At 40.0% G+C, this 8,173-nt stretch overlaps 1 non-coding gene across 1 annotated transcript; it reads left to right on the top strand.

Moving 5' to 3' along the window:
* The first annotated feature begins 537 nt into the window (after window positions 1–537).
* Window positions 538–645, top strand: LOC136525090 (small nucleolar RNA R71). The gene has a single exon (XR_010776416.1). It is a non-coding gene; the product is annotated as a small nucleolar RNA R71 (small nucleolar RNA).
* The last annotated feature ends 7,528 nt before the right edge of the window (window positions 646–8,173 follow it).

Consider the following 8,173-nt stretch of genomic DNA (forward strand, 5'->3'; position numbering starts at 1 on the left):
GAAATATTCTCATTAATCCTAGCTTGTTCTAAGATCAAATCTCTCAAGGATGGTTGCTTAGGATTAGAAGAATTATAATAATTACCTGGGTACTTACCTTGGTAAGTTGACCATTATTGTTGTTGATTCCATCCTTATCTCTGTTGTTGTGGAGTAGAATTATTGATGACAATATTTGCATCTTCTTGATATTCAGGAAAATCAACCCCCAAATATTCTCCACATACATTCTGGGAATTAAAGGCATCTTGAATGGCCTGACAATCTTTCTTGTAATTGACTCGTTGTTCAAGCCAATTCAACAAGACGTCCATTTTGGTTGATAGTGTACACACCTCTTCTGGTACTTCCTTGCACTTATTGCATGCTTGAATATTGCATTGAGACCAGCCTTGATTACAGGCTATCTTCTCCATAAGAGTTTTAGCTTTTCCAAGGGTGAGTGACATAAATGATCCTCCAGTAGTAGCATCAAGTTGTTCATGAGCTTTCTGAGTTAATCCATGATAAAAGTTTTGCATGAGCAACCAATCTTCCATCCCATGATGAAGACAATCTGAAATGTATTCTTGGAAATGTTCCCATGCTTCTAGAATGGTTTCTCCTTTCTGCTGTTGAAAATTGGAAATCCTTCCTCTTAAGGCATTGGTCTTGCCTATAGAGAAAAACTTTGCTAAAAAGGCCTTCAAACATTTTGCCCATGTATTGATGTCATCTTTGTTGGTGTAAAACCACTACTTCACCCTTCTCACTAGCGACAATGGAAATAGGCGGAGTAGTATGATATCTTGAGCAACGTCCTTGATGGTGATTATGCTGCTTATCTCCAGGAAATTCTGAAGATGAGCACTAGCATCTTCATGTGCCTTTCTACTAAATGGAGTAGCTTGCACCATGTTGATGAGGCTTGGCATGAGCTCGAACTCAAGGTTGTTAGTTTTGAGTGTTGGTCTAGTGCGAATGTTCTCCGTGCTTGGAGTAAAGAATTCACGTAGAGTCTTATCAGCCATAGCTTCAGAAACTAGTGTGGATGTTCCTTTTGATTGGCTTGATTGTAATTGATGGAATTTGTTGATTAATCACAACCAATCCTGCAATACCCTATATAAGATATGAACAAAGACAAACAAGGGTAAACCTACTAAAGTAGAGGTGCTTAGTTATGATTTCATCAATAAGTATTTAATTGATCAATTCTCTTTAGACATGTGCCCCTCCCCGGCAATGGTGCTAGAAATGCTTGTTGACATTTCTTAGCATCACCTTAATGCTAGGTTGTCATCCCTAGCAATAATGCCAGAAATGTGTTATTGATAATTATTAAGAACACTTATAAATATAAATATATATATATATATATATATATATATATATATATATATATATATATATATATATATATATATATATATATGTTAAGTATCCACAAGTGCACAAATAATATACTATTGTAGCATTTCACCCGAGAGTATACCAGGTATCGTTATTTATATTTTATCCATAGAGAGGAGCGATGGGGTGGCAAGAGATATTGACAAATATGCATACTTATGACAAGATCATTAACTCTCATGCTATAGCAGTGGTAAGTCAAATGATAAATAAATGACAAGTGTAAGGCATTGATAGTAATACAGCGATAGGAATAGATACTCATAAATGTAGCATGGCTAGGCAGGAGATTAGTTAAGAGCAAAAGATTTCTAAGTCATTACTTATTTATAAAGTTTTTTATACACCCAAGTATATACACTCTCATCTATAGCATAATTAACTCTATATCTATGCATAAGGAACATTACTAAGGAAGCTCAAGAACAGAGCTTGACTCCCTTCGCAACCGGGTTCTACTTGCTCTACAAACGGGGAGTGGACTACAAAGGACTCAATAGGACTATCACATCCATGATCTACCACAAGACCCAGAGTGTAGAATGCATCCATAGGTAAACAATATTTAAGCACCATGCTTACATATTACATAATGTTGACCACTTAACTCACTAAAGTATTGAGCTAAGCGCTTTGCGAACATATGCATATATTCATAATCAATCATAACTATATCAAGCATATAACTAGAGCAAACTAGGAACATAATAAATAGCAACATAATATTGAAGTAGCACAAAATCATGAATAAAGAGGGATACAATGGATATACCGGCCTCCAGATGGTGAATTCGTAATCCTGAGCAATAGCCCAAACTCTACTTAAATCTTGCTAGCTAGCCTATACTAGAACTTTGAAGAATTAGAGCTCTATTCTCCTCTCTCTAGAAACCCTAATTTCTAGTCTACCCTTGACTTATGCAATGCTCTCTTAGGGAGGGGGGTAGGGGCTAGTACATATAGGTAGGAGCATGAATCCTGAGCCCTTGGATCAAACTAACTTGAATAAACAGCGTAGATGCAATCCTTAAGGCGGTGGAGAACCAACATACAAAGCAGTGGCTAACATGTGGGCCCTAGCGGCTAGCCGGCCTATAGGTAGGGCTGGCCGACCCCACCTATCACCCTCTGCAAGTCTGCTTTAGTGGTGTGTCTTCTGGTGTCCTGTGGAACCTTCTGGAGTTGATTTCGCTGCGGATAATCATGATTTAATTTGACATTTTAACCCCCCTTGACAGTTTTCTGGATAAACCCTACTGAAAACACAGAGTCATGAAAACTCATCAAAATTGTCAGTTTAAACCCCTAAGTCTATGTTGGTGATTATTTTCATGCATTTATTCAAGTTATATTGGTGTTTTATGATGGATGGTAACTACCGTCAATAGCAGTCGAGGAGGTAATTTGATGTTTGCTAATGGTGGTATAAGGAGCCTTCGATGATGTTTGATGTCTGTTAATGGTGCTATGAGGAGCAGTGATATTGAGAGAAAGAAAGAGGTGGTTCAGTCCTATGACTTTTGGTATTATAGCTCAAAGATGATACAGAGCATCAGGTTCTGCGATATTGAGTTCTGGTTTCCACTAGTCAAAGATACTGGCACAAAATCACATTTTTGGACTGTGGCTCAAGAGAGTTTTGTAACACCCTAGGTGTTTGGCTTCCACAAAAGTGCATTTCATTTCATAAACATGTGCATCATCTATCTCATCATGCCATTGTCACTGAAACATACATATGCAACATTCGCAATTCTGTTTGTTTCATACTTGATTTGCTTGTGAATGGTGATAGTGAAACATGTGAATGCAACATGAGTTTCTCATACCTTGAAACATGGCAACATGGTAGTAATATGACAAGTATAAAATAACAACAAAGTCATGAAACATGTGAAACATGGAATTGCAACATTTGAGTAAATTGATTGTTTTGTTGCTTCATCACATGTGATCATTAGAAATTGGTATAGCACTTGTGTAAAGTGGTTGATTATGGTCTAATACACCTTAACTACACTTAGGGTAATTGATGGGACATTGTTCATGTGGATCAAAATGACAAAAATGCCCTCAAGTGGAGGTTTGACTTTGAATGACCCTTAGAGTGCCACTGTTTGACTGATTCAAAAGACCAACTTAGAGATCTTGCATGGCTATGCACACTTTACCAAAGTTGTAGCCAATTTATCAAGGAACAAAAGTCTCAATATGACCATCTCATGAAAATGGCTAGAACATGTTAAAAAAGGGCCCACAAGTCATTATTGATGGTGGATTCAACACTAAAAAATGTTTCTACGTCCTAACTACATTTTCAGTTGGATCAAGCCAACTTTGGCTTGATGTAACTTCTGATCCATGGAGAATTAGACGAAGATCCTTGAATAGAAGTTGGAGATGGAAGGTAGGTCTACAATTTTCATGTACACGGTTTTTGCAATGGATCAATGGTTTAGCCGTATTAACACGTTGAAGTTGCGTTGTCAGGCGGTTCTAGTTGTCTGAATGGGAACTACAGTAACTGACAGCATTCAGAAAATGAACGCCACTTGGGTGACACCCATTGTTGGCCAGCTAACCGTGCTGCCACGCGCCGCGGGCATCCTAGCGCTACTGGCCACGACATGAGCACCCCGTGCGCCTGCCCGACCGGGTCGTCAGCTTCATTTGCATCTCCTTCGCCTCCACCGCACGCAGCGACAAGCCACAGCAGCTCCTCCATTTCCAACCGCGCTTCGCCATCGCCTTGCACGCTCACCACTGCAAAAATGCATCGGCCATCTTGCCCCTAGCTTCGCCGTGATCTCCTCTCCCTCCTCCACCTTTCAGTTGGGTCGTTTGAGGCTTGGTATGGGTGTATTTGCCATTTCTTCCACCGCCGCCATGGCGAGACCTCGCTGGAGTTGGCGCTCCACGCGGCCAACTGCCACCGTGGCCTTCTCATCCCCTCTTCCTTGCTTGTTTCGGTTGGTAGTGAACTCCAAAAGCTCGTACCGAGCCTAGCCGCGCCCTACGGGGTCGGGCCTCGTCAGAGCCGGCCAAGCCATGGCCGTGCACCGCCATGGCCGTCGCCATTGCCTTTAGCCACAGCAATAGCTTCAATTGATGGCATCGCTAGATGCGCACGGGTGAGGTGAACATGTTGGCACCGCTGGACTCACCGGAGCTGTCATCAGCAATGAGCTATGCCGTCGTCCTCTTTCCCTCCCCTGTCTATCTCTCTGTCGGGCGGGACCCGCGCGTCAGTCGCTGAAGCTCAGGCGGGAGCCAGCGTGGGCCGCGCCGATCCTAGGCTGCGCTTGCGCATGCGTAGCGGGCCACCGTGTGCTTTCGGGCTGGCCCAGCAGTAGGGTTAGGGTTTTGATTTTGTTTTGTTTATTCTTTTTCATAGATTTGTGTATATATTTAAAAATATGTATCTCCTAGTTGGTAGATTCAAATGATGTGGTTCTAATTTTGTTGAGTTCATGATAATGTCTAGTTTATATTAAAAATATAATCTATGCCATGTTCTGTTTTGAAAAATAGAGTTGCTAATTATCTCTTTTAATCATGAAGGAAATAGGGGGTAATTATATCTTTTTCTATGTAGCTCCAAATGGCATGAAATTTTTATGGTGTACTGCTCATATCATGAATAGCTTGTAGTTAAATTTTCATATATTTTGGACACTGTATGTAGGAGTTAGGAAATTCTCTTGATTTGCATGGATGGATCTTGTGTGAATTTTCATAATTTTTCTATAGATCCAGTAAAGGTAAAATTTGGTGAGTGCTATTCTTATGCTAGAATGATGCTAGGAAAAATATGAAATCTGTTGCTTGACAATTTTTATTAGGGTTTCCTAATTATGCTAGAAATAGCCCTGCCATCTGTTATTTTGGATACAACAAGTTCTGCTTGTCCAATGGCATTGAAATTTTTATGGTAGTCTATGTGAAGCATGAGATAGCTACTATAATTTTTGTAGATTTTGCTGAATAGTTTTACTATATATTGCTTTAATCACCTAATTAACTAAATAAATTAGAAAAGGATATTAAATAATTTATTTAGAAGTTGGCACTATACTTTCTGATGTTCCTCTGGTATGCACAACAAGTTGGTAAACTTGGTTTGGTCCAATTATGCTTTTGCATCATCACTAAATAATTAATTTAGTAAACCTATCATTTCTGGACAGATTCTAGGTTTACTTGAATTCGATTTGGTTAATGTAAGAATCATGTTTTGATGTTTACAAATGAATTGTAGAGAATTTCATAAGCTTTCCAGAATGTCCTCATGCAAGTCATTTGGATTTGTAGAACCCTTGTTGTGATTGAATTAAGGAACTACCCGTGTGCATATGAAACTTTAACTGTTGTTTTAAGTATGCCTTTACTATTTCTAAGTTTGTGGTAATGTTCCTGGGTGTTAGGCCTTTAACTGAAGATGAGCATCTTTATCTTAGGTTATGCAAGTTAGGTAAGTTGATCTTGTTCTTCAAGTTAAGATAGATACATGTTTTAAAGTGATTTGAATAGAGCTATTCTTAATCGGTAAACGAGTGTCCAGTGATGCTTTTGTTAAACACTTACTGTGATTCATTCATCATGAGCATCATGTCATTCCTTATGCATCCATGATATTTATCTTGTGCATCGACATGCAATAGGTGTACCGGAGGATGTGACAATGCTGGAATTCGAGGAACCGAGTGGGGAGCAGTAGCAGCCAACACCGGAGGTTCAGGAGGTGCAGCCCTCAGGAGAAGTGCCAGATGAGGTCGTCGTTGAGTGCCCGGATCACCGTCCATGCAACTTTGTGAAAGGCAAGCCCTAGAGCATATTAAGCCTCCTAATTTCCAAAATGCAATTAAAGTATTATTGATACATATATATATTGTTGCATTAAGTTTAGGTGTTGGATGCAAACACTTGCTGCATTGGTTATCCAATCCTTATCAAGATATTGATACTCTGAATCCTATGTAGCTTAGGTTTGTGTAGTGCTCAGCCCTGCTTAAACATAGTAGAAGTCAGGTGATTTTCTATCACCTGCGAGATATAGGGACATACATATGGCACGGTTGGCTATATTTGCTATCGTGGAAAAGAACCTGTCTTAATCTGAAATGAAGACCGAACGGAGGCTTGCCGGTTTGCAGTGACTCCGTCTGTGTCGCTTAAGGACTAAATCTTGGAGCCTTTCCTGTTCATGTTGAACGCATGCCTCTCTCTTAGTTGGCCGTGTCTGAAGACCGACTACGAAGCTGAGTAGCTCACCTCAGGCCGGGAGTCGATAAGTATAAAGTGCGCCTCGGAAGGGTAGAGTCCAAGGGCAGGTGATTTAAAAGTCCTAATCGTCCTGGCAGAAGGGTAATCCCTAAGAGTGCTAGCACTAATTGAACCCACGAATTTGGTTCCTGAGTTGTCCCAAAGGTGACCCACGGCTACCCTTGCAAAGTATGCCAGGGTGAGAGTTAGGAATATCCCCTCAGCTGAGTTGTAATTCGATTCGGGTCGCCGTCTCTCCCGGTTAGTGAGAACTTGATGGGCTTATCTCCAAAGTAGATACACTAAATAACATAATGGTTTAGAAATGATGATATGATGATGACAGCCTTATTATACCTGCTATGGTTAATATTGTTTGCTCCTAATAAGTGAGTGCTCTAGTATAGGTGCAAATCTAGTGGACAGGTAAATGATGATAAACTTGATGCGAAGTTTAAATTGGTTACTATATTCATAAGCTCTTTTATGCAACTGTGTCTAGCTAGCCCACCTCATAAGCCTTGCATGACCCTTGGTCTCTTTTATTTCTAGTTTTGATGGGTAAGTCTAGCTGAGTACCTTCTCATACTCAGGGTTTATCTCCCACCTATTGCAGATGACCAGTTCTACTTTGGTTGCTGCAAGTATTGCCTTCTCCCAGCTAGGGATGAAGACTAGACTGTTGGGCACGGGCTCTCCTAGTTCTCATACATGAAGATGCTTTTGTGGGACATAACTAAGGTCTAGCAATGTATTTGAAACTATGAAGTTATGTACTAAACTATGTTGCTTCCGCAAATTTGAACTTGGTTTGTAATATTTTATTTGAACTCTGATGGATGTAATCCGAATGCTACTTGTGAAATGTTGTAATGAATGATGTGTTGTGTTGAATCACTATGGTCTTGGTTTGTATGTCGAGAGTTGGTTGAAATCCTTCGTGATTTCTGGACTACTAGGATTATGGGAGCTTAAGTATAGGAATTTGATCGCTTCGGTGATTGTTTTTGTACTTACGTTCTTATGATTTGGTCGGTTCTATTACAGCTGGCATCAGAGCAAGATTTGACACTAAACATGTCATTTGTGTATTTAAAACAAAAGTATTTGTGAAAATCCTAAATTAAATACTAAGTATTACCAGTGGTCATATCCCTTATGCCCAAATAAGGACTCTTAGGTGGCTTATTAAAGTACTAACTTGGGAGTTCCTACTTGTTTCTGTTTCGTTGTCCATACGGCGTGCTATTGTATGGATGCCATCCGCTTGGGTGGTAATGTATGGATCAAAATACCTCTACGCTCTGGTAAGTGGGAGTTGTGAGAGCATGACCGTCCAACCGTCGGTCTAGGGGAGAGTAGTTATGGTTGCTCGCATACTCACGTGTTCGATCATGTATCTATGAGAGTACTTAAGTGTGGGTATCTCTGTCGGGTAGCTGTGATACTAGAGTATATACATCAGGAGATGTATGTATGAAAGTATTTAGTTTACTGCTTACTTTACATGCCTTTTTGG

Source organism: Miscanthus floridulus, chromosome 18 (assembly GCF_019320115.1).
Source record: "Miscanthus floridulus cultivar M001 chromosome 18, ASM1932011v1, whole genome shotgun sequence".
Lineage (NCBI taxonomy): Eukaryota > Viridiplantae > Streptophyta > Magnoliopsida > Poales > Poaceae > Miscanthus > Miscanthus floridulus.